We start from the raw sequence: 27,919 nt of genomic DNA, 5'->3' as shown, positions 1-27,919 counted from the left end.
CATATGTGACAATAAATAGTCTACCTATCCACATAAGCACTATTTCATGTAAGATAATATATGCTTTCAGGGGCTTTAACATGTAACATATCTAGAAAGCTCTGGTCCATTAAAGATTCATGGCAGTATTTAACATTAAGCTCATGAGATCTCCAGGCAAGTCAAAGGGACTTCTCAAAAACTTGGAATTAAGTACATCATTTGATTTTGCAGAGTGATACTGATCTGGGATACTCAACATGATAAAGACGGTAAGTATTAACACTGTGGACTGCTAAACTGCTTTCCAGTGTATTACATCATTCAGTTTGCCGACTGATGTTTTTAGAGCTAATTAGTATTTCATAACTACCATTTCACTATGAGAACGTAAACACAATATGATCTGAGTTCAAGAGGAGAGCTATTTGCTATTTTGTGATGATCACACTTCTAAAAAGTGGGGAATTTGTTCAAATGCTGAATGTTGCAGGAAATTCCATGTTGTGTTTGTTTTCCATTCATTTAAGAACTCCAAAGATATTCAGATACATTAGAGAAACAAAGTTGATAGCTCAAACATTGATGTCAGAATGAGGTCTTATTCCTTTCAATAAAATAATGTTTATAACACACATACACTCTCACACTCACACTCACACTCTCTGTAGACCTTGGATGATTTCTGGGTACAAGGTAATGAATGGGTTGGACTCAGACTTGGTATTCCATTTGCGGAAGAGCTCTTTCCATTTGTGGAAGGTCTTAAGAGCCAGTGGGGGCTGCAGCTTTAGAAAGGGATAATAATAATAATAATAATAATAATAATAATAATAATAATAATAATTTATTTGTACCCCACTCATCTGGCTGGGTTTCTCCAGCCACTCTGGGTGGCTTCCAACAAAGATTAAAAATACATTAAATACATTACAATATCACACATTAAAAACATCCCTGAACAGGGCTGCCTTCAGATATATTCTAAACGTTAGGCAGTTATAAGAGAGAGCCAGTGTGGTGTAGTGGTTAAGAGTGGTAGTCTTGCAATCTGGGGAACCGGGTTCACATCTCCACTCCTCCACATGCAGCTGCTGGGTGACCTTGGGCTAGTCACACTTCTCTGAAGTCTCTCAGCCCCACTCACCTCACAGAATGTTTGTTGTGGGGGAGGAAGGGAAAGGAGAATGTTAGCCGCTTTGAGACTCCTTAGGGTAGTGATAAAGCGGGATATCAAATCCAAACTCTTCTCTTCTTCTCAGTGCCACTTTAATGAGAAGTGTTCTGGAAGTCACCAAACCCTCTTGTGGCATTGGGAGAATTCCCCTCAAGGAAATTCTGGATCCCATCTAGATACCTTCTTTTTTTAACTAGCATATTCCACAGTATTGACCACTCTGGTCATTGCTCAGATATTTTGATGTTACTGGGCATACTCACTTGAACTCAGAAAGCTCATCGACAACTACAGATATTTCTGCCACCATCTGGGATAAGAATCTGCTACATGGTACTGACTGAAGTATTAAAGGGACTAAGGATATGACTCAGAGCAAAAAGCATAGGTAGTATTGAGACACAGAACAAAGTGAAACTTAGTACAGTTTTATTCTGCTGTTCCATGTGAGCTTACCATCAAAAGCACAATTTTGATAAAGCAATGAAAATTAGCATTTTTTAAAAGACTAATTTTGCCTCTTGCTTAGCTGTTCACTCAGAACTCATTCACACATTAATGTTTCACCCCTGATACCCTGTTGCTTGATGACTGCTAGTCTCAGATAACTGTGTGAAGTTTATTATAAAATATTGTACATTATTTGAGTTAAAACTGTATGCTATGAAAGCTCTCTGTGATGACTGATTGACACATACAGTCAGTACCTGACCCTAGACAAGTGATATGGTAGCTTTTGTATGAGGTTGAGTACCTTAAGCTACCATCCTGTTACCAAAGCATAAGCACCACTGAGCTCAATGGGATTTACTTCTGAGCAAGTATTAGTGCAGTTAAAATGAAAGGGGGGATACATTAGACATAAATTCCACATTTGTTGATGAAGTGTGGGTGGGCAGTTCATTGGTTTCTGAGCTGCTGCAGTGAAAGATAGACAGAGAAAGAGAAGGTAGATGACTCAGACTCCATCCAGTCAAGTGTACAAACCTAATTCTACCATATAGAATTAAGGAAAAATTGAGGGTAAAATTTTGCAGTGACAATTTCCTTATACTGGACTTTGTTTCATTTGACTTTAGGTAAAGAAGCAAAGAAAGATGCATAGTCAGTTGATTCATTTTGATAAGTTTTCATGCAAAAAATATAGCAGAAAAGGTGAAAATGTAAGCAATTTCCGATTTGGTGGGTTTTAGCTTTTTATGTCCTGAGCACTGAAAGGGAAACATGGTATCTCCATATTGGCAGTGTGTAAAAAATTGCTGGCTCTCTGCTCAGTTGGTTTGTAACATCTCAGCAGGAGATTTGGGGAATTTCCTCCATGTCCTTAAAGACATCGAAAAAGAAAGGCCAGTTCTAGCAGGCAAAAATTGCTCATTTCCTATTGATTCATGCTGTGAATTGCATAATATTACATATACATTATGTAACACAACATAAAAATTCTGGATTGCTCTACTTTATATTAAGGCTATTCCATACAAACGTACCTCGGATTTGGGAGTAAGTCATTGAATTCAACAGGCCCTAATTCTGTGCAGGCAGCACAGGATTGCAATGCACATATATGTATACTGCAAACCTTCAGCACACAAGCAGTTCTTGGGAAGGCTAACAATTGAATATACAAATCATACAGTCAATCAATAAAAATCAGTAGTATAATAAAGGACAGGAGATATAACACAATCAATCAATGGGGAGAGCAAGTAAAATAACAACAGTGATTTACACATGGAAGACTATAATACACTGCCTGGCACCAAAAAGGTAAGACATATGTCAGCTGAGATGTCAGATGTCAGCTAGGGGTCCTGTTTGTGAAGGCAGATGAGATGAGTCATATTTGAAGTACTGTACTCCAGATAAATAGTTCAGTATGTGTAAAAAGAAAACCTCAGCCCATCAAGATACTATGCTGTTTTCTCTCTGATGGACTAGTTTACTGAATGCAGGGTGGGTTTTTTGTTTGCTTTCCCATAAAAGACTATTTTATTATGCAGATTGTGACCTGGGAAACACAACAATGTGTCTCCTTCCTGCACTGTAAACGTAATTTCAGGTGACCCTGAAGCCCCAGTTGTGGGGAGCCACCGCTCACAGGAATCCTTCCACCATGTTTTCTTTAATGATTTCCTAGGCTACCTTTGCAGGTTGGCAACTAGTCACACAAAGACGGCAAAGGAGGATATCCTGTGTAGAATGGATGACATTTAACCCACATCCTTGATGCCTGGAAACATTCTGTCGTCTAACAAGTCCAGATTCTGAATGCGGCACTGAATGTAGAGTGAAAAGCTCCACCAGTGCTTCTTAGTCTCTTAGTCCTTGTCAAGTCTTCTCTTGACAAGCAGGGCATCTTAGCAGCCTCTCAGCCTAACCTACCTCAGCAGTTACAGATAGGTAGCCGTGTTGGTCTGCCATAGTCAAAACAAAATAAAAAAATTCCTTCCAGTAGCACCTTAAAGGCCAACTAAGTTAGTTCTTGGTATGAGCTTTCGTGTGCATGCACACTTCTTCAGATACCTGAACTTCAGATAGTTGGTCTTTAAGGTGCTACTGGAAGGAATTTTTTTATTTTGTTTCTACCTCAGCAGGTTGTTGTGGGGATTATATAGAGGTGGGGGCAGAACCATGTGCACCACATGGATCTCCTTGCAACGAGTAAATAAATACGTGTAGAGCAGCCTCCCATCCCTGGAGCGCATAAGGTTCCAGGTTCATTCCCTGCTGCCTCCAGTTTTGAAAGGAGCCAATGCTCTACCAGCCTGAGCAGACGAAACGGAGTTAGGCAGCCACGTTTTGTGCAGCTTGGGCACAAACTTATGCAGGCAAGTCTTAAGCGTCTCCCTCCCCACCATGCAACGTAAATTGCCGAAGTCTCCTTGCTTTTTCCCTTGGGTGGGGAAGAACCGCTCCGCTTCTGACAGAGTCGCCTTCCCTGCTCCCGACGGGCTGGCTCCCCCTTCCCTCACCCTCTTCCCCAGGGATAGCTCAGTCGGTAGACTCTCCATCTCCGGGTCGTGGGTTCGAGTCCTCAGAGAGTTGGACTAGATGACCCTGGTGCTCCCTTCCAACTCTGCAATTCTAGGATTCTTCCCTCCCGCCGGCCTGAGCGAGTGGGGGACGGGAGGAGAACTCGCTTCCGGGCACGCTTGGCGCTCCCTCCGCAGCGGCGCTTGCTACCAGTTGCCGACCCTGGCGGCGGCCGTGCGCTGTCACTACAACGCCGTCTGCTCCCGGGGCCGTCTGCAGCTGCCCGCCCCCCCCCCGGTTTTATGCAAATGAGGGCAGAGCTCGGGCTGACGTGAGGAGAGAGGCGGGACGCGCGCGCTGGGGCGGAGTGGCGGCGGGGAGGGAGGGAGGGAGCGAGCGAGCGAGCAGCTGCCGCCGGCTTCAGTGCCTGAGACTCGCGGGAAGGGGAAGGAGCTGGTGCTGTCCACTGCGCCGCTGGTGCTGAACCCGGGAATCCCGCCTGCTCGCTCGCTCCGCTCCTCAGCCCTCTTGGCCCCGCCCGCCCCGGAAGGCGTCCCGCCCCCCTCGCTTTCCACTCCGCCCCCCTGGTCAGAAGCAACTTGGCCAAGGAGCTTACCGGACGTAAAGGAGATTTTCTCTCTCTCAGTCCCGTGCTGTGTTCCTTGATGCTCAACTAAACCTGGACATTTCTTCGGAGTTTTGCCTACCCCAGATTATTGGGATCCTCCTCCCCTCCTTTCCCCCCCTCCTTTGCAACCTTTTGCATTTTGGACTTTCCCCCCATCTCTTTGGTTCCTAAAGCAGAGCACCTAAAAAGGAAGAGAATATATATGCACGATCCTTGCGACTAACAGGACATAACATTCTCCCCCTGCTTCCCTTTGGGGACTTTAGTGACTCTTCGATCAGGTAAGAGCGAAGGGGATCGGGCTTGTGGCAAATGCAAGCTCCTTTTGGAATTAACGTGGCTAAGGAAGCGGGTAGAGTTTGGGGGCGATGCCAAAGGACGGGGGAAAGTTGCGAGCCTGTTAGTCCGCAGCTTAATGTAAAGAAGGACGGGGCGGGGGGAAAATATTTCGGCGGCTCTGCTCAATATCATCGTGGGCTTAGTAAACAAGAGATGAATGCAGAATGAAGCCCGGGAGGCGGATGAGGTGGGGTGCTCGTGGCAAAGTTTTCCGCACACGCTTCTCCTGGTCGTGGTCTCGGGGCTTTAAAACAATGTTATTTCGCCTTGGAAGGGGAGATCGAGACGTGTAAGCAGGCAGATTGATTTCCGTTCTTGTTGTTCTCGGTTTTAATTAAAACGCGTTAAAGATGCTCCTCCGAAGAAACGACGGCGTTGGAGGGCGAGTAGATTTCTCATTGATTCCGACGGGAGAGAAGAAGGGGGCAGAGAGGGGGGGGGAGGATGTGAGGTCAGTCTGGGAAGCAGCGAGCAAAGCAGGAATTAGAGAGGATTTGTGGAGGAAATGCCTGATGTGCCCTGCGTGCGTGTGCGTGTGTGTGTGTGTGTGTGTGTGTGTGTGAGAGAGAGAGAGAGAGAGAGAGAGAGAGAGAGAGATCAGGCGTGATCCTTAGAGGGTGACGATTATCACAATCAGCCAGATCTGCCTGATATGAAACTTACTAAACTCGGTTTTACAAAGGACTTGACCCCTCTGTTCCCAAGGTCAGCCCCCAGGATTGAAAGTTCCCAGTTGTCTGTTCCACAGTATTGATTTGGTCAATGTCAGGCCTTCCCTCCAGGCTAGAAGTAGATGCAAATGTGAAGCTCCAGTTTAATAGCACAGTACAGTAGTATTACGTCTGGTGTTACAGATCCTCTCCTGTTTGGAAAAGAAGGTAGGCAGATGGAAATGCCTCACTTTCCCACCCTAGTTTAACCTTTGGCAAGCCCTTCTCTATTCCAGGGATCTGCTAAAGTAGTTACTATGAGTCGCCAGACTGCTTTCTATACATAAACGAGAAGAAGCTGGGGTATTTACTATGTGAGTTAAATGCTGATTCTGGAGTGGAAATTTTATAGCCAGTTGGGAGGGAGATGACTGAACTGAAATGGAAAAGCACATTATGTTTCAGCCTGTATTGCATCATGTTGCAGATCACTTGATTATCTGAGAAAATGTTTATTTCTTTACATAAGATATCAGTGACATTCGTATTATATCTGTTGTCCAGCATTTCCCATCTCTCTCTCTCTCTCTCTCTCTCTCTCTCTCTCTCTAATGTTTGGTCTGGAAAGAATGAGCAGAGCAATGGCAGTTATGTTCCAAAGTATCATTAGTATTTCTTTACTTTAAAATTCTTTATTTAAAGTTGAACTGTGATGTTATAGTGAACATCTGCTAACACAATGCAGAGTTTTTCAGCAATTCAGAAATAGTGGGAAGTAAGATAAGCACCTGTTAGTAGGGAAAAGTTTTGAAAGCTAAACTCCAGTATTATGCTCATTTAATATTGAAATTTTAGCTTGAAAAACAATGAATTCAGTTCCTTCCATTAATCAGGTATTCCCCTTGATTACTTTAGGAGTAAGTGTAAAACATGCTGTGTTGTGATTTACAGTCTAATGACTGCACACAAGTCTATTTCCAGGGTATTATATACTTCTATATTAGTGTAAAAAAATAAATGAGCATTCTCAAATGATCCCTTTCCTCAATTTGGGTATAAAGGAAGGGGATATGAAATGCCAGGATATCTGTTTTCAAAATATGTGGAGAAAATTATCATTAGTAACTATGGAAATGAAGAAAAGCATTAAGAGCTAGTTCTCTTGCAGTGCCAGGATAGACATGCAGAGGGCCTGAGCTTGTAAACATGTTTTTATATAATAATAAATGCATCCATGCAGATATCCTGGTTAAATGTTTCACGTACATATATACAGCTGTGAATGAATATGTCTTTTGCTGTTAATATAGTCCAGAAAATGGTTTACAATCAGAGCTTCCCAAACTTTTCATGTTGGTGACACACTTTTTAGACATGCATCATTTCGCGACAAAGTAATTCAGTTTTGCAAGCAAACCGGAGGTTAAACTAAGCCCTTATAAAAGCATTCCCCCGACACACCTGCACACTGCACCCGACACATGTCTGATCTACATTGTAGAAAGTTGTATATATCTAACTTGGAAAGAGAACTTAATATTCTTTGGAATCCCAGAAGGAATTGACTAAGTTACTTCTTCGGTCTCTGCTCCAAGTCTCTTCCTTATGAGAAAATGGTTCCACTGTTGGGACCACAGCTAGTATAAAGATGGGGAGGGTGTGTGCACCATCTTGAGCTCTTTGGAGAAAAGGTGTGATATGAATATAACAAAATATTAAAAATGCATATTCTTCACATGATAGTTGCAACATCAAGTGATAAGTTGCAAGTGTAAATGGGCCATCACAGATACAACACAGTAATACAACTTGAATTTTGTACCATATCATCTCAAGCATCATGCTTTTCAATAGCCAGTTCACAGCTGCCAGCCACCATGTACAGCAACCAAGTGATGGGTAATGAAGGCCCCAGTCCTAAAACACTTTTAACTGAATTTAATCCTTTTTGATTAATACAGAATATCCAAGCTTGTGCATTTAGAACTGTAGGCCTTGTTAAGATGGCAATCTTAGAGTACCAACTGATCTCAAATAATATACCTCCCTTGAACAATGGGATCTTCAATGCAGTTTTGAACTTCATACAATCTTCAATGCAGTTTTGAACTTCATGATTGGGATTCTCCTTAGCCCTATCAAGTTGTTACAATGTGAGTACAAAGTAGTTGTGTGTGTGTGTGTAGCCCTTTCCTCATCACATGGCTCCTTCCATCAAATATTTAATCTTTCATGGTTCTAAGTTACATAGGAAACCTACATTAGTAGAGGAGAAGTTCTCTTCCCAACATGTGGAAGGTGATGTTCCCTGTAACAGGGATGTGATGATGGTTTCTGAATCCAATTTAAAGTGCTGGTGCTTTCCTTTAAAATTCTAAACTGCTAAATGTCTAAATACCCAAATGACTGACCCTTGCCACACCAGCCTGCCTGTGTCCTGAAGCAGGAGAAGCCATGCTTCAGTTAGACCTGCCTGAATATTTGAGACCTGCAAAGGATACCATGTTGGTGGTTCCATCACTATGTTGAGTCTGCAGGAGCAGTGGTACATGAGAGGGTCTTCTTTGTGTGGCCCCTAGGTTGTGGAATGCTCTCCTCTCTAGGATGCATATGACATCATTGTATATATTTTGACAATAGGCAAAGAAATGCCTTTTTTTGCAGAATCTCTTGTGAGATGGAAGTTGACATCAGAATATACATTCCATTACACTGTTGTTGTATTTTCTGATTGCTGCTGATTCAGGTTAATTTATGGTCTTGTAATGTTTATGAATTTCATTGTTTGTTGTATAGAGTGGGATGTAACCTACCCTTGGACTCCATGATGGAGGGTGGACTATAAATGTGTGTGTGTCAGTCAGTCTTTATTAGATGTGTATTATGTTTCTACAAAGGAGTGGGCCTTTTCCTTGGAGATACCACATGAAGACCTTTCTATTTCATACAATCGGAAGGGACCCTGAGGGCCACAGTAGTTGGTTTTTGGAATTGTATTCTGTTTTTAGCTTTCTTCTCTTCTCTTATTACATTTTCTTATGCTGATTTGTTGGTTTTAAATAGTATTTATATTGTGCGTGAATTAATTTTATTCATACTTTTGTTCCTTGCTCACCAAAAACTTTTTATGAAGGTGGTTAACAAATATTTTTACTGAATGAATGAATGAGCAAATATATATAAACGCTACAGAACATAGGTATCCAGATAGTCAGAATAACACACAAGGCTTTAATACTACACTATTACAGTGATAAAGTCCTGGCACATCAGGTTATAGGATTGGGCTGACAGGTTGTAATTAGAACATTTTATTGCCTCAGAAAGTCAGTTTTGTTCCCTTGACCATGTTTAATCATGTCCAATTCAAAGTGCAGTGCCTTGGTCTCATAATTCATGAGAATATGAAGTTTAAAGAGTTAAGTTTGAAGCACAGCTGGCAAAACTGATTGCTTGAAGTGTGTTAAAGTTTACTCTATTTGCATTTGAATTAATGGAAGGTGGTGTCCAGCAGGGTTTTATAGAAGGAGATTCTAAAGTGTTTGGCATGTGGTGATGTACTTGAGAAGTACTTGAACACACTAAATTGAGTATGATTCAAGGTTGTTTGTGAGCAGAGTTGAAGAGCTTTTAAAAAAGTAATGTGGTTATTTCACTGAGCAAGGTGTATAAAATTTTCATTTGTATGGGTGATAATTGTAGGCTGAAGACTGAAGACTATTGTAGATAAGTGTAGACTGAAGACTGAAATGTTTTCATTGTTACTGAACTTCCATGATCTCTTTAAATAATAAAAAACATAGGCAATGATCATTGACCTAGAAAAGCACATTAAAAATGAAAATTATTTGTTGGAATGCTTGGATGATGAAATCAGCACATCATCATGACTTCATTTCATGCAGGACCCATAAGGTTTCACATTTTCCTACATGGTAGCAATTTTGAATAATCAAGGCTAATTGTAAGGGTTTAACCATATCTGGAAAAGTTGTTTGTTCTGCAAACTTTGGGGTGGTTCCATATAAGTAAGCACACACAATTGCTGCAGATTTACTAGTGTTCTCCTCTGTAGCTTACCAATGGGTGAACCATGTCCTAAGGCTGGGATGGTATAGAAGTGGACGTAAGGACTCCTGCTGAATGAGGTGACTTATGAGTCATCTGAGTTCTCAAGCCAACACTGGAACCTAGATGCAGGGGCCATGTCACAGGCATTTATAATTCATTTCATTGCTGGGGGCGGGGCAGCTCCAGGCACACATTCCTTGTCACAATCAGCTGCTCTCCACACTATACTTGAATGGGTTACCTTCATGTGCTTATTGGAGCCCCTGGACCTGCAAATGATTTCTGGGTCAGTATTTTTTTTTTTTTTAAATTCATACAATTAATTTATGTGTGGCCACCTTTCTTTGTACAGTGTTACCCCGGGTTAAGTACTTAATTCTGGTGGAACACTCTGTCACAAGAGACTAGGGCCCTGCAGGACTTGACATCTTTCCGCAGGGCCTGCAAGACAGAGCTGTTCCACCAGGCCTTTGGCCAGGGCACAGCCTGACTCCCTCCCTCGGCAATCTTCGCGGAGCTCTGGCCCAAAGGTTGCCAGTGGCTTGAATTAATTAATTTTATAATGAATGATTTTCGAGTGTTCTTTGTGCTGTACTTTTGTACTGTTTTATTGTTGTTAGCCGCCCTGAGCCCGGCTTCGGCTGGGGAGGGCAGGATATAAATAAAATTTATTATTATTATTATTATTATTATTATTATTATTATTAATTCATTCCGGACGTCCGCTCTTAACCTGAAACTGTTCTTAACCTGAAGCACCACTTTAGCTAATGGGGCCTCCTGCTGCCACCGCGCCGCTGGAGCAGGATTTCTGTTCTCATCCTGAAGCAAAGTTCTTTACCTGAAGCACTATTTCTGGGTTAGCGGAGTCTGTAACCTGAAACATATGTAACCTGAAGCATATGTAACCCGAGGTATCACTGTATTGGTTTTGAAAATATTGTCTTCAGGAGCAGCCATATGAGTGCAAAACAACAGGTTCACTGTGGCCATTGTCAGTGATATATATGTTGTTGTTTTTACAGAATTTTTACAGAAAATCGTGGTGTATGAAACAGTTCTTAAGCTTATGCCTGCGCCTTGAGGTCATGAATGGACCAGTACAATTTCATCAGACTCTACTGAGCATTATCCAATTCATGCTGACAGTGGCATGGCATGTGGGGGCCCACAAGGGTGGTTGCCCCAGGCATGAAATTGTTAGGGGAAGAAAATTTAAACACCTGGTGATGCCTCAATACAACTGTGCACATCCATTGCTGGGCTGCACCTCAATGTGAACCAGGAAGTGACCTCTGCAGATAACAAAGTGACTCTTCTTTTCTTATCTCTGCAGTTGCAATCTCCTGAGTGACATGGATTTCATTAGGCAGCTGAATGTGCGTGTGTAGTTCTGTCTGTATCCCTCCCACCCACCCCCTCTGCAGGTCCGGGCTCTGGCAACCCATGCTATGCCACTGCATACTGATAAATCTTTGTCTTCTTAGTTTCTTCATACCAAGGCCTTAATCTCTATCAAATAGTTGAGGAGCTGGAAGCATAAGGATAAGAAAATCAAGTTGTCCCCCTCCCCCCCAAAGAAAGCTTGAGAACTAACATTTTGGTGGAATGGTTATATTTATTGAAAAGAGGATGAACAGCTGTCAGAGTGGCCCTAAATTGGTTAGGGCCTCAGGTTGCCTTCTTGCCCCTTAGGAAATTCCTGTGGAGTTTCCTTCAGGTTAAAGTGTGTGTGTAGCAAATTTGCCACTGTTAAAGGTGGAAGTACCCATATGAAAATTAAGAAAATAATTTTAAGGAAGAAGCTTTAGCTCAGTAAAGGAATGCATTATTTGCACATGAAGGTGTAGATCCAAGATGGTTTTCATGATCGTTGGACACATGGCAGCAACTTGGAAATCTGCTGGAAATCTCTGTACCTTTACACTAGTGTTAGAAACTGGGATAGAAAAGCTAAGAGACAAATGGCTCCTGGGACCTGAGTTGTGGGTGCCAAAACAGAATGTCTAGTCATCATTTGAGGTGCTTACAAATGCAGAATCTTTAGGTGTGAAATGTGCCTGGCGCTCTGCTAATTTCAAACCCTGCTTTACATATAAGTAAGTAAAACAGGCATCTCCATGCCCAGGCTTGTACTTTAAGCACTGACAACATTTAAGATGTTTATGTAAAAAGATGCAGAAAGATAATAATTTGTATGGTAGAACTTTCAAATGTTGCACATAGCAATTATAGACAGGTTCCTAGCAAATAAACAAGAAACTTCATAGTTAAATTACTTAATCTACTGTTTCTAATAGTAACTTTAGTGAAAAGATATCAAATACCAGAGCAGGGGAATGTCTCTAACAGAGATCTTGAAAATGTGGGGCTGAAAGCCCTCTTTTTACTGCCAGTAAAATATAGCTGTACTGGTTATGGGCAAAACAGACCATTGGTCTGTCTAGGCATAAGAGCATTGTTCCGACTTCAAGGAATGGATAAATAAGAAAGTAAAGTATTGCCAAAAGGATGTGTGCTATAATGTACCGTTCATTTCTCCCCCATTTGCCCTTCTCACATTACAAAAGACATTCAACTCAATTTAAAAGCAATACATTTAAAAACCGCGAATGTACTTTTTATGCAACCTATAATTAACTGTGAGCCTTCACTGCCATTTGATTCTATTGAAAATAATTACTTAGCAGGACTGAATCATGAACAAAGTAATCAGAGGTGGAGGTTTAAAAATTTCAAACACATTTCTGCAAAAATAGAAACACTCCTGTGCACAGAAATAATAGTTCATTATTGAGGTTGCATGTGGACGACTACTACCCATGCCCTATTGGCACAGTGACTTGTGCAACCACTGGCTAGAGCAGGGGCAACCAGTGTGGTATCCTCCAGATGTTGTTGGACTACAATTCCTATCATCCTTGACCACTGGCCACGATGGTCAATCAGTGGCTCAGGCTAATGGGAGTTGGAGTGCAACAACATATGGAGGACACAACTTTGGCGATTCCTAAATCAAAAGGATTATCATGAAACTAAAAAAGTCCAAAGGACAATCTACTTTTCTACAAAGTATGAATAAAATAAGGTTCATGAATAGGTGGTGGAGTCTTTCATGTATTGTTCAACTTCGGGGAACTCTGTTTCACAGAGACTGAAAATAACCCTGCATTATGGGGGAGAAATATCTGACCATCTGAATCTACTCTAGCTTTAAAAATGTTGACCTTTAGATTAATTATTTGCACAGTACATGTCCATACCCCCCCAATTAATATCTTTGAGTCAATGTGATACATTGGGTATTTGATTGGACAGACAAAGCTAGCACACAGTTATTATGCATCAGAATGGAATATCTATATACAGTATGTATCATTCCTAGTATATGTTATAATTATCCAGCACACAACTGTGCATATTCATATTTTGTGCAGGTATTTGAGATCAACTGTTGTATAGATTGTTCTCCAAGAGGGTGAGCTCACCAATCAGATCATTTATAAAGGAAGTGTGCAAAGTGCAACTGAGGTATCAATACAGGTGTTTTTTTAAGGGTATGCTTCCTGTGTGTACCTGAGGCTTCTTAGAACAGTGGCATAATGTGAGAGGTGAGTAGGGTAGAAGCTGTAGGCTTGCTGCCATAGACATGGAAGGAAAATTGCTGCATCTTCCCAATGCTTATGTTCCTGTGGATTTACCCTTGTTCTCTAGCAAGAGGACTGCTGTCTTTTCTTCTTGGGCGTTGCATTTTTAAAAACGATTTTTGCATCTCACTATTTGCTTTCGTTTCTCAGTAGTTAACTGCCTTGTTATTTATTTTTAATTGTTGAGGCTTCTACTTAAGAGACAGACTCTCAAAGATCCCAATGGAATAGGTCCTAGGAGACTCCCTTGTTTTCATGAAAGATGATGTAACATCAACTCCAGAGATCAAAAGTCTGACAAAACAAAAGGTGAATTGTGGGAGTATAAGGAAAAAATACAATTTCCAGACTATGAAGATTCCCGCAGGTCTTTGCACAAGGCACTTCCTCCCTCAGTATCATCTTTCCAGAATGAATGGAAAGTTTGTCATGATGTGCCAAAAGAGATGTCAGAAATTGGAGGTTATACTTTCTAGCCCCTCCTGCATTTATTACTTAAAATTGATTTCTGGGTCCCTTTCTCCGCCTTCAGTTGAGGGAAGATTCATCAATATTAGAGAAGGATGGGAGAGCAGGAGATGTTCAGAGAACAGGTCAAATGCAAATTGCCTAATGTTCTGCAATGCACATAAGAGTTTTGCTATTTCATTGTCTTAGCATGACATGAAAATTGTGTGGCAGTTAGCCTGTGGACCCTGTACTGGCTTCTTGGCTCAACCTCGCAGATCTCTGGGACCATCCTCGCATCCTTTGGCCTGAAAGGCTGTAGAACCTGAAGCTGACCTTGATCTCCACCCTATCACTTCCATACCATCATTGCATTCCATTTGCACCACTTTTTTCATTTTCTCAAAAAGTCAGTCAGTCTTTTGAAGTCCATCTAGGTGGGCAGCCTCCTTTGTGATAATCATGTACTTTCTTTCCCCGCATTGTGTCCTCCCCGTTCTCTGCAAACTGTGAAAATTCTCATGTATCTACGTATTTCCCTAATCCTTTGTCCTTCATAAAGAAGGACATAAGCACTAGTTAGGAGTGGAATGGTCTTTTTTATCTTGCCTTCCATTCACCCTTATGCAACAATGATCTCTGGGCCCTCTAATTTTGCCAGTGCTGTTATAGGTGGCATACTGATTCGCAGCTACGGCAGCTTTAGGCACAGTTGTAACAAATAACTTAAAAGTGAAAGATTCTTTATCCCTGTACTAATCTCCTGACTCATAAAGTCCCCAGCCAGATGTTTGTTGTATTTTTTTAAAAAAAAAACAAAACCCACAGGGTATTTGCAGATAGGTCATACAGGCTAACGTATTTTTTTCCCTTCAAAAAAGGACTTCACCAGCGACAATGGAGTTCTGAAATATTAATCCTTAGACTCTTGGTCGTCCACTGCTCCTGTAATCCATTAGCATTACATTAAAATTCCTGCTCCATTTGACTACTCAGTAAGTGGTAATCTGGTGGTTACAATGAAAGGGGAAATTTGTATGGTTTTCCTATTGCTAGTTTTGATAGTGTGTGTATATTTCCTTATTGCTGGTTTTGCTAGACAAATCTATTCTGGTAAATGTTATGTTTAATATTAATGTGTGGGGCGATTTATTTATTTACCTGGGACATTAGGACCCAAATAATATAAATTATGTTTAATCCTTGTGTTGTGCTAAGCAGTGCCTGGATTGCTGACATTGTCTCCACTGAATTTGTTGTTTGGTGTTCCCTAGCTGCTACCAGAATGTAATTCAGAGAATTATTACCAGGGAGAAATAATTGAGTGTCTTGTATTTTCATGATCCTTTTGCCTTCAGCAGGGAGGGATGGTAGTGTTATAGGCACCTTACAGCTTTCATCTAAAGCTTTAGCTGGGCTCCTTATGCACCTGAAATTAAAAAGTGGCACCCTTGTAGGCCAATAAACCTGGGGATTAATATATTTGTGCCCTTTTACATATTTTTATTTCTTGGTCTATATTACCTGCTGCTCAGGGCTCATAGCTAGTAAATTTCCTTTTGCATATGGACATTAAAAAAAAGGTTTGTGTGATATATTTGTCACTGCAGTCTGACAGCTTTCTTTCTAAAATTATGGGATTTTGAAACCCTACAGCACCATACAAAATTAGTTTACCAGGTTGAGAAGGGCTGCTACATTAGCTTTCTGGCAGGTAGGTTGCTGTTGCTGACCAGGTGGGAAAAGGGCAAGATGGCAGGAAGGTTGCTGCAATGCAAATTATTATTATTATTATTATTATTATTATTGTTGTTGTTGTTGTTGTTGTTGTTTCTTTATTGGTTTCCCCAGCCACTCTGGGCGGCTTCCAACAAAATATTAAAAATACATTAAAAATATCAGTCAGATGTCTTCTAAAAGTCAGATAGTTGTTTATTTCCTTGACATCTGATGGGAGGGCATTCCAAAGGGCAGGCGCCACTACCGAGAAGGCCCTCTGCCTGGTTCCCTGTAACCTCACTTCTCGCAGTGAGGGAACCGCCAGAAGACTCTTGGTGCTGGACCTCAGTGTCTGGGATGAACGATGGGGGTGGAGATGCTCCTTCAGGTATACTGGACCAAGGCCATTTAGGGCTTTAAAGGTCAGCACCAACACTTTGAATTATGCTCGGAAATGTACTGGGAGCCAATGTAGGTCTTTCAAGACCGGTATTATGTGGTCTTGGCGGCCGCTCCCAGTCACCAGTCTAGCTGCCAGATTCTGGATTAGTTGTAGTTTCTGGGTCACCTTCAAAGGTAGCCCCACATAGAGCGCATTGCAATAGTCCAAGCGAGAGATGCACTGGCGGAGCCCATTGGTGGGCCTGCAGGTGCATTTGCAACCTGCCTACCTCCCAGCTGTTTTGCCTCCCCCCACCCTTCGTAAGCAACAACAACCCACCTGCCTGGACACTAGCCAAGATGTTTCACCCCATTCAGAAAGACAATTTGCCTATTGGATTCTGCTGCCCTTGGATATTTTAGTGCGCATGTGTCTAGAAATGTAGTGCTCCCAGTCCAAAGTACTTTGGAAACTCAGATGCAGCTCCCAGACAGTGACTTCCCCATCAGCTCTATGAAGAAGACAGCTCCACTTCTGCCCCCTTTTGTGAACTCATACATGCTCACAATGAATTGCTGGATATGGGCAAATAACTTTTCAAAATATTTCTAATTGATATTCAATGAATAGTATAAGATGCATATCTAAATTTGATCATCCTTGGCATTTTTAGTGAAACATTGATGTGATTGAACATCCTTTGGCACACCCATCATGGCTGGGTAAAAAGGTAAAGGTAAAGGGACCCCTGCCCATTAGGTCCAGTCGTGGCCAACTCTGGGGTTGCGGCGCTCATCTCGCTTTATTGGCCGAGGGAGCCGGCGTACAGCTTCTGGGTCATGTGGCCAGCATGACTAAGCTGCTTCTGGAGAACCAGAGCAGCACATGGAAATGCCATTTACCTTCCCGCCGGAGCGGTACCTATTTATCTACTTGCACTTTGAACTGCTAGGTTGGCAGGAGCAGGAGCAGGGACCGAGCAATGGGAGCTCACCCCATCGCAGGAATTCAAACTGCCGACCTTCTGATCAGCAAGTTCTAGGCTCTGTGGTTTAACCCATAGCGCCACCCGCATCCCATCATGGCTGGGTAGCATAATCAGTAATGAGCCAAGGAAAGCATAATGAGTAATCAGTAATGAGCCAAGGAAAGCATTGGCTCCCTTAGCAAAGTTTCCTTTAGTCAAATGTGAGAGTATCAGCATCATCATTCTGCTCTGCTTTGTCGATGCTGGCCAAATTGTTAGTATAACTGAATAGCACTGTGGTCAAAACTTGGATTATAAGACAACACAGTGGAACAATGCTCAAAGCTAAAAGCCATACACCAGTCCCTAAGCTCTGCATCTGTATGGTTCAAAAGTAAGGCTAATATTGAGAGAAACTTTGAGCACTGAAAAGTTGTGCTTATATTGTGAACTTATTTAAGTCTAGAATTGTAGGTATACATTTCTTTTTCATCTTAACAGCAACTATGGCTGAAATCCAAAGTTCTACTTTTTGACATTCTCTCTGTCTTTGAACAGCAGGCCCTTGCGCTATATCACAGATTGCTCTTGAAATATCCCTCAGTTAACCAAAAAAACAAGCCCAAGCCTCCATTGGGAGCACAGAATTAGCTGCACTGTTGTTTGGTTCTTATTTCTTAAAAATAAATTTCACTAAGTTAACTTTCTTAATTTTTTTTAATGTATATTAAAAATACACACATTTTCCATGCTCACCAACAGACCGGTGAATGCTTCTCTTACAAGTTTAATTTTAACAGGCCCACACTTAGGGCTGGACTGTTTATTCAAAGGGGGAAAGTATGAAAAGTGTGAAAAAAGTATGAAAAGTGGAGATGTTTATTTCACCCACTTCAAGGATGTGACAGAATCTATAAATCACTGCTGCGATGTGGCCCTGTGTTCAGATCAATGCAGGCCAAATTCAGGTCAAATGCACTTAGTGGAGTCTCACTTGGTAGACAGGCCCAGTAGGATTTCCATGAAGAAAAAATTAGATAGCTCCTGCTATCAGATATATTTTTGGAGAGATTGCAACATAATTTCCCCCACCGCCACTATCATCTTCATGGGAGCAATTATAATTTATTACATTTATTCACCACTTACTACACAAAGTGTCCTGAAAGAAAAGAAAACCCTGTCGGGGTTGTATCCCTTCAGCCCCCTGGGTATGTTTATAGCCACAGTAAAGAATTGGGAGAAGATAACTCTCCTTGCTAAGTGAGCCTTGGGTATATGAACATAACACTAATATCACATCTTTGCTATCCAGCATTCATCAAAATGGACATGTCAGGGCACAGCGTAGTCTTTAGTATGTATGCTGCTGGGGTGCAAAGATCCGCCCAGCGCCCCCAAATGTAGTTTAGCCCCCAAATTAACTTTTATTATGCTTATGTCAGACACCACGCTTATGCCTTATCTCTTGTTTACAAAAGAAGGGAGGAAAAAGAAACAAACTTTTTATTTGCTCATTGATTTACAATACACTTATACTTAAGTATACACCACCACCACACTTAAAGTTATAAGTATTGTTTAGGCACCTACTTAGGAGAAACACCAGTCGTGTCAAAGGTGCCGCTGCTGCTGCATAGCAGCTCAATACAATACGTAACATAATATTTTGATGAAAGAGTTAATTTTGTGTGCATGGCGCCGTTGAGAATGACAAGCGCCACCGTTGTGAAAGATGCCACAACGTCTTTGGTAAATGAGCACACAAAGTTGAAAGTCCTTTAGTGAAACAGTAGGTATACATTTCAGTAATACCTAGGTATATATGCATTTTGTTTTTCTAGCTTGATCAAAATTATTTATTATTTCATGACAGGTAGATTGTTAAGAGTTTAGGTGGCTTCAGCAGCGGGTGCCTGGTGCCCCCCAGAATTCAGCGCCTGGGTGCCCCGCACCCCTTGCACCCCCGGGTAAAGATGGCCCTGTCAGGGCAGTCCCACCTCTGTGAGGACATAGCAAGGCAAATGATGCACAAGGAGTGTCCTTAACTCAATAATGCCCCAGTGTACACATCTTATATTTCATGACCAGCCCTTTCTAAATGCCAAAACCAAATTAGTGAAGCACCACTCCCAGTTAGAAGTCCCTGTGAAAAAGAGGGTTCTAGAAAGCCAACCAAGAAGTCCCTCCACAAATTCCTACTTAGCCTCTTGAAAAGGTAACTAACAGAGCCCCCACTGCTGTAGGGATAGTGCCACAAAGAGAGTGTGAGGCAGAGCTGGCTTAAATAGCTAGCTACCAGCGTCTTCCCCCCTGGGTTATGTAGCCCATGTGGTTCTCCTACTCCACCCCTTCCTTCAGGAGTAAATCTCCCGAGACTTGTTTAAGCAAGGGCAGATGTAGGCAAACACTCCTCTGCCTCTAGATAGGGAGCCACAATACAGAAGTTTTAAACAACATCAAAAGAATAAAGCAACATTATTTACTAAAAGCAAATGTTATAAAAAGGAGAAATCTTTCTCTGCTGCATTAAAAATGAATATCACAGCATCATTTATTGCAAGTGCTCATCCTGCAATATGATAAAAAGGATGACTCTTACCCCACCCTACTAAAAGATGAGCACCACAACAGTCTGGGGTATCATGCTACCATATGTTCCCAATTAAAAACCAAGTGCCTGCATAAAGAGGAACGCCTTTGCCTGGCGCCTAAAAGTTTATAATGATGGCACCAGGCACATCTCCCCAGAGAGAGCATTTAGGAACAATTAAGCTCTCAGAATATTTATGTGCTTTGAATACTCAGCTTGTTTGTCACCAGTATTCATGAATTTGTTATTGCTTTTGACAAGCCTCTAAGATGCAGTATGAGATTAGTAGTTTTGTTTGTACCACAGCTGTCCTAATAGCAACCTTGGTGTTAAAGGACTTGAGTTTCCATGCTCCTGGTACACCCCCTGCCCATCCACTAATCACATACATTATTTTCCCCATGAGTTTTCTAGCCTTTAAATTTCATATTATTTGCTTAATTTGGTATCCTTGAAATCATATTTGTGATTCATTGTGGTGGTTATGAGTTGAAGCTGATGTGTCTATGTGTATAAAAATTATTCCTTCTATCCATTCTATCTGTCATTACTTGCCAGCTGAGAACATTTTAATTTATTTATACATATTTATTCAAAATGTTTCCAACTTGTCCTTCAGACTTGGATTTTCAAGGCAGCTTACAAAAACATATTAAAGCCATAGATATAGTAACACCATAGTAACAAATTCAAAGGGAAGGAGGGAGATTTCCCATAATTCTCATGTCTGGGATGGTGCTTTTGCAGCCTTCTAGGTGCCCCAGTGGTGGAAGGACCCTTTTGCCACAGTTGATGCCCCTGTCTCTTGGTGAGTTCTGGAGAAGGGAAAAGGGTAGTGAGCCTTGGGCAGGAGTAGCTCAGGAGTAGCATGGAGCCACAGCAATAACCTCCCAGCAGGAGTGGCACTCCTGCTTTGTAGGAAGGGTGATGCATTGGCGATGGCACGGCTTCGTGGGCATGCTGGATTGTGGGAGCAATGATGGTGTATTCAATTTCTATTCTGCTTCTACTCCCAAAGGAGTCCAGTGCCGCAAACACTGAGGAGTTAAAACAATGCAATTTCAAACAAAACAAAAAATGAACTAAAAGCATGTCAAAACAGAATATATATATATATATATATATATATATATATATATATGGCATTTGGCGGATTAGCATTCTATGGCTTTTAAAATGTGTTTGTGGGAGGGGGTTTGTTGATTTGTTTTTGCTTTTTTGTGCATAATGTAATTTGTGTTCTCATTTTGTATTGTATGCTGTGATCTGCCCTGTGATCTTCGTTCGAAGGCATGCAAATTCAATAAAAAACAAAACAATACATAATAAAAATGTTTTGAAATGACCCTCCACTGGCTGGCTCCACTGGTGTGTCCACAAAGCACCAGCTTCACTGCCAGCTGGGGCCTCACAATAAATGACAATGATGTTGCTGTCAGGAGGCTATTGCTGCAAATCTGTCCCACTGGGCAAACCACTGCTGGTGGTGGGGGCTTTAGACATTCAAAGCAACGAGGAGGTATCATTGTTGGGTTGAAATAAACGACAGACGAATGACAAGTGTCATATGGGAGGCATCTCCCGAGCATGTCTCGGGGAGTCCCTTTTATTGAATATTACAGCATTGCCACATATGTGCTTGTTGCTGATTGGTTAACACAAATACAGTGCAAGGGTTGCATATAGGCATTAATCATCAATAGATTAAAGGTTGGGAAAGGGAACACAGAATTGGACAGGTATGAAAACCTCCTTATTAAACTATTACTAGTGATTGATATAGCAAGAATTAAAAGAACATAACTATCACATTCCGTAGATGTGGTTAACCATGCATTGAGAACAGGTCAGGATACGATGTTTCATGAACTCAGTGTGAACTAAACATTCTAGGGTAGGTGAGGAAGGAACGCTTCAGCTTAGAGCGGTTTGCCAGAGTCATGTGCAGAAGCAAAACTTCCCATCATATCATAGAGAAGGAAGCAGGAATACTCTCATTAACATCACTGGGAATAGAACATGGTTTCAAATTCTGGAATTTGACAACAAACTGCCTCCCCTAATTCTGAAGAAACCAGGTAGTTCACCCAGCGCCACAGACAGCAACCAAATAATTTAAATACAAACTAACTTGCATGATAAATTATGGAAATGAAAGGATGCCCTGACAACATTCTATGAACACTAATAAAACTGTTCATTATCAAATAAGCGAGGGGAGTCTGAATATTTCAGTTTCTCTGTTGAACATGGCAAATGCGCCTTGGCAACAGGACAATTTATTTCAGGAAATATCACTATAACAGGTACACAGAAATCTGCACTATGCTTTATGAAGTTTCAAAAGAAAACATTCTCAGCAGTTACATCTATATCAGATTATTACATAATTTGACTCCAATCCATAGAGTGTACATGAAACAACAGGGGTGATCGATAGAAAGCTTTCTACATTGCCCTAAACCTCATTTTTTTGGGCGGGGGTGAGGGATGTGTATGGAACCTGAATCCAACCTTCTGTTCTCCTTGAACACCTAATTCTGGAGGGGGTTGACTATTGAAATGGGAAGACAACGTTCACACATGGCATCCTTTTACACATGGGGCTAGTCATCCAGCTAGAGATGTATTTACAGAAGTCTGCTTCCCTGTCCATCTAATTCCTAGAGGACTTGGTGTTCTCAAGCTGCCATGCCTAATCCATTTGTAAGCACAATCACACATAAGCTCAGATAATGCTGTCAGGAAACCTTGTTGACTAAAATGTGGTATTGGATATACAATTGCTGGACAAACCGAATGCTAAAGATTAAAGCAAAAATATATTTGAAGCACAGCAATATGGTACTAAGTAAGAGGTGTCCTGATAGAAGTATATAATATTATGCATGGCATGGAGAAAATAGAGGAAAGAGAAAAGCTTTTCTCCCTCATAACACTAAGATTCATGGGAATCCAATGAAGATATTGGAAGATTTAGGACAGATAAAATAAAGTACTTCTTCATGAAGCACATAGTTAAACTGTGGAAACTCCCTTCCTGAGGAGGCAGTGAAGGCCAACAACTTGGATTGGCTTTAAAACAGGCAGAAGCAAACTCGGCCCTCCAGATGTTTGGGGACTACAACTCCCATCATCCTTAGCTAACAAGACCAGTGGTCAGGGATGATGGGAGCTGTAGTCCCAAAGCATCTGGAGGGCCGAGTTTGCCTATGTCTGCTTTACAAGAAAATTAGACAAATTCAAGGAGGAGAGCACTATCAATGACTACTAGCTGTGATGGCTATGCCCTATTTTCACCGTTGGAGGCAGCAGTGCTTTTGAATGCCAGTTGCTGGAAACCAAGGGAGGGGAGAGTGCTCATGTGCTCATGTTCTGCTCTCTGGTTTCCCACAGGCATGTGGCTGATGGGAGTACAGGATAATGGGCCATTGGACTGATCCAGCAGGCTATTCTTATGTTGTTATGTATTTGTCTGCATTCAGGGTCCCCTGGCAAGACTTTTCCTAGGATGGCTTGATCCAAGGAACTTGGACGCTCTTTGAAATCCAAGGATATGTTTTCAGCCAAGTAAATCAATAAATGTTGCAACTAGGCAACATTGAAATAGTTCACATTAGGAAGCTTATCATACTCATTTTCAGATAATAAGCCAAATGAGCGAATATACTTGAGTACATACAGTGGTGTTCCTTCCTTGTTCCCAGGTTGCATTTATTGTGCCAAGCTATTTATTTCCAAATGCAAGAGAAATGTTTCAGTCTACCTCAATCCATCATTTTGAAGTAGATGACAAACATAATTGGGAAGAATATAAATGGCTTCTGAGTTAATATTAAGAATATCTACCGGAGTGAGCTGAAAACATTAAAAGGTTATTGCCATTCATCCGGTCTTTTAGAACATCCTAACCATCAATAAGATGCTGTGGTACATGACTAAGATGAAAATGCTTAGCTTGAAATTAGCCAAAAATAGAACCTAAAGGATGCAATAATTTCAACATGGACAACTGGGTCCTTTGGCTGCATTGCAATCTACTATTTCATGTGCTTGAATTTAACTTAACTTCCAGGGGTTTTTTTTATTGCTTATGTTCCATCAGCTCAGGGATTAACAGTCTGTGGCCCTCTGGTTGGTAGATCACAACTCCCATCAGCCCCAGTTTATGGAATGATCAGGTGGTGAAAGTTAGAGTTAAGCAACAACTGGTTAGCCACAGATTTCCCATCCCTTCATTAACTTGAATTAATTTCACATACAGCTGTGTAGTTGTGTAACTGTAAACTTCAGAATCATATCATTTATGAACAAAACCATTAGATGCAATACATTCTATTCCTTTTATAATATCATATAAACCACCAACATTATTTATTTGTTTTCAAAAAGGTCTGCTTAGAAAAAAGAATCCTTCCAATCCTAATATAATTACAGTATATGTACCAGTAAGTGAAATCCATCTTTCTTGAATCTCAACTCAGGTATCGAGTCCATTTTTTTCTGTCAAATTTATCTGTTGGTTTTTCAATTTTGTTGGCCTCCAGGAATTTGTTTAGCGATTCCCCAAACTGTTTGCAATTAACGGCTTTTTATAATATCAGAAAGTACAATTTTAGTAGCTAATTTACATAAGAAGCCTTATCATGAATAGATTTTTATCCAAGGCAATCTATAATGCAGTTGTCAGATCAAAAACCAGATGAACCAGGTTATTTGAAAAATAGCTCTAAAATTGTTGCAGCCAATAGTGACCACAAGTGTAAAAAGGGCTACCAAAGTTTGTTAGGATAAATGCATGTGACAGTTATATTCTGCTATGTTTAATGGGGCTTATAATAATAATATGTATTATTTATACCCCGCCCATCTGGCTGGGTTTCCCCAGCCACTCTGGGCAGCTTCCAGCAAAATATTAAAATACAATAATTACAGGAAGTTACTAGGAAGTGTGTTTGGGAATTCAGCCTAAGAAAAGCAAACTATAATATAGGACTCACCCACCCTTCCGCTTGTCCCACCACTTTCCCCTGAAGAAACCTGCTCTTTACTGCTGAATTGGAGCAAACATCAATCAGGTTTTCTGTAGATTGACATTTGCTCCAATTCAGCAAACAGAAAACTGCTCGGACACATACCTAGAAAGCACGAGACAAGAGGAAAACCTCTTGGGCTCCTGCTTTCTAGGCGTAGAGCAAGTGAAGTGTGGACGAGCCCTTTCACAGAAATCAATAATACTAACGGCTGGTTCACATTCAAATGTGCAAACCCCACTAGTACACTTGGATCTACTGATTGGCATCCCTTTAAAAGTTGGGAGCAAGAGTTTTCTTATGCTGAATGATGTATGGAATTCAATTTCTAAACTGGATGTTAAAGAAACAATTTATGTTCTTGTGAACTGGTTCATGTTTCTTCCAAACCAGCAGCTTTAGTGAAGTATCAGCAGGAAAATTTCTCCCTAATACAGAATTAGGGGGGGGGGGAGCCTGTGGATTTGGGCAGGTCTGTGCTGTACATTCTGAGTTTAACTGACAAACCCTTCATGTTAATATGAGGATCAACAGGAAGAAGAGCTCAAAATCTTGTATTGTTACTATGACAGCCTAATTGAATGTTTATCTTTTTCTCTAATATATCAAATACATTCACCTTTCTATTTGAATCTTCCAAAATTTACATCCCTCACCCCCAGTAGCTGATGAAATTAAAGAAACAGCCCTACTGACAGTGCTCTTTTCTGTTAACGGATACTGGTGAAGAGTTAATTTCACTTTTGGACTGGAAATAAATATTTCCTTTCTTATAAATAGTTAATCTTCAGCCTGATCCATAATATCTGTATTGGATGAATAGTCTGAAAATTTTTGTGCTCTGATTTAATAAACTATTTACAGTTCCAGAAGTATTCGCAAAAGCATCCTGGTGTATTCAATACACATGCTTCCCAAAAAAAGTTGGAATGGTTTCAGCAGACAGTGTAATCTGCATCCCCTTTACTAATTTTAGTTAGCTCAGTTGGTTAGAGTGTAGCGCTGATAATGCCAAGTTGCAGGTTTGATTCCCATATGGGCCACCTAAATATTTTTGCATTGCATGGGGGGGGGGTTGGACTACATGGCCCTTGAGGTCCATTCCAGCTCTACAATTCTACAATTCTACCCTGCTCAACATCAAAAAAACTAAGATCATGGCCACTGGTCCCATCACCTCCTGGCAAATAGAAGGGGAAGAAATGGAGGCAGTGAGAGATTTTACTTTCTTGGGTTCCATGAACGCTGCAAATGGTGACAGCAGTCACAAAATTAAAAGACACCTGCTTCTTGGGAGAAAAGTGATGAGAAACCTAGACAGCATCTTAAAAAGCAGAGACATCACCTTACCAACAAAGGTCCGTATAGTTAAAGCTATGGTTTTCCCAGTAGTGATATATGAAGAAGAAGAAGAAGAGTTTGGATTTGATATCCCGCCTTTCACTCCCCTTCAGGAGTCTCAAAGCGGCTAACAATCTCCTTTCCCTTCCTCCCCCACAACAAACACTCTGTGAGGTGAGTGGGGCTGAGAGACTTCAGAGAAGTGTGACTGGCCCAAGGTCACCCAGCAGCTGCATGTGGAGGAGCGGAGACGCGAACCCGGTTCCCCAGATTACGTGACTACCGCTCTTAACCACTACACCACACTGGCTCTCATATGGAAGTGAGAGCTGGACCATAAAGAAGGCTGATCGCCGAAGAATTGATGCTTTTGAATTATGGTGCTGGAGGAGACTCTTAAGAGTCCCATGGACTGCAAGAAGATCAAACCTATCCATTCTTAAGGAAATCAGCCCTGAGTGCTCACTGGAAGGACAGATCCTGAAGCTGAGGCTCTAATACTTTGGCCACCTCATGAGAAGAAAAGACTCCCTGGAAAAGACCCTGATGTTGGTAAAGATTGGGGGCAGAAGGAGAAGGGGACGACAGGACAAGATAGTTGGATAGTGTTCTTGAAGCTACTAACATGAGTTTGACCAAACTGCGGGAAGCAGTGGAAGGCAGGAGTGCCTGGTGTGCTCTAGTCCATGGGGTCATGAAGAGTCAGACACGACTAAACAACTAAATAACATCAACAATATCTAAACCAGGTATGGGGAACTTGTGGCCTTCCAGATGTTGATTTCAGTTCCCATCATCACGTATGTTATGCTTGCTTTGGCTGATGTGGTTCCAGCTGGAGAGACACACAGTCTCCCATCGCTGACTTAAATGATCCCTAGTGCAACAGAATTATGTCATATACATGATTTTTGGAGGTAAAGTCTATGTATGTATTTTTGAGATATTTGGGTTTTTGAGATAAAGTGTAATGGCAGCAAAGTTAACCATTATAAATAAGAATACTCTTTAAAAATATGCAGCCAGATTTTTGGCTGCTACTTGGCACCTGTACATACTCTGATTTCGTATTTCCTTAAAATGGAAATATTTGCCTATACCTACAGGGCAAAGTTACTGGCAATTTATCATATATAAGAAGCCTGACAACTTATTCTTTGTTTTATGAGTAGATACATGATCCTTAAAACTTGCTGTGAATATATTGGTTAGCAATGAAGTTTCTGATTGCGGTGATTCAGAGCACACAATACTTGAGAATAAATTCTTACATAGCATCCACAATGTCCTTGCAAAAGAAAAATGAAAGTGAAATTACAATACTGCAATAAAATGCAAGCATAGGCTATAGCAGTGCATTGGATTTATAATGGTAAAGTAACAAATGGTAAAGGAAGTTCTGGCTTCCTGTAGGAAGTTATACCCTAATTCTAAAACCTTTACCTGGAAACTAATGAAACTGTCAGTAATTCATACTAATATATAGAATCTTGCATTGGATTCACAACCTCTCTTCCTAATGCAATAGCAGAGTAGCAACTGGAATGAGTAAAACAACACTGCTGCAATTCAGTTTCATATCTTGTACAACTCCCACATTCTAAGGTATCCCAGGGCATTGAATTTCCAGCAATGGGGTGGCCCATGGAAATTGTCAATGTCAACTGTTGGAGCACATCAGCAGTTTTTTGTTTTTCTTCGTTGTTTTGGAACAAGGCAACTAATTACCTCAGGCAAAGTTGAGTTGTGTCAGGGAAAGGTTCAGGGAAGAGATGAGTCAATTGCATGGTGAGGCCCCGGGCCCCGCAGTTCCCCTCAGAAAGAAACATACAGACACAAATACATTGGGTTAATGGGATAGATTGGGCCACAACTTTATTGGTTACAGATGTGAGCGGTTTGGCTTAGGCATTTGGGTGAAGTCAGACTATATCCTGACTCCTGCCCATCTGTAGGATGTCTCTAAAGGGTCA

At 41.2% G+C, this 27,919-nt stretch overlaps 1 protein-coding gene across 4 annotated transcripts in view; it reads left to right on the top strand.

Moving 5' to 3' along the window:
• Positions 1 to 4,553: 4,553 nt before the first annotated feature.
• Positions 4,554 to 27,919, top strand: part of FSTL5 (follistatin like 5) — a 324,108-nt gene continuing 300,742 nt past the window's right edge. For all 4 annotated transcript variants that reach the window (XM_079991393.1, XM_079991391.1, XM_079991392.1 and 1 more), the window contains exon 1: positions 4,554 to 5,038. The gene's annotated coding sequence lies outside the window, so the exon portion shown is untranslated. The remainder of the gene's footprint in view (positions 5,039 to 27,919) is intronic.

The sequence above is a fragment of the Podarcis cretensis genome (genome assembly GCF_951804945.1).
Source record: "Podarcis cretensis genome assembly, chromosome: 9".
Lineage (NCBI taxonomy): Eukaryota > Metazoa > Chordata > Lepidosauria > Squamata > Lacertidae > Podarcis > Podarcis cretensis.
Note: the sequence above shows the minus strand (reverse complement) of the source record. Positions and strands in the feature narration are given on the sequence as shown.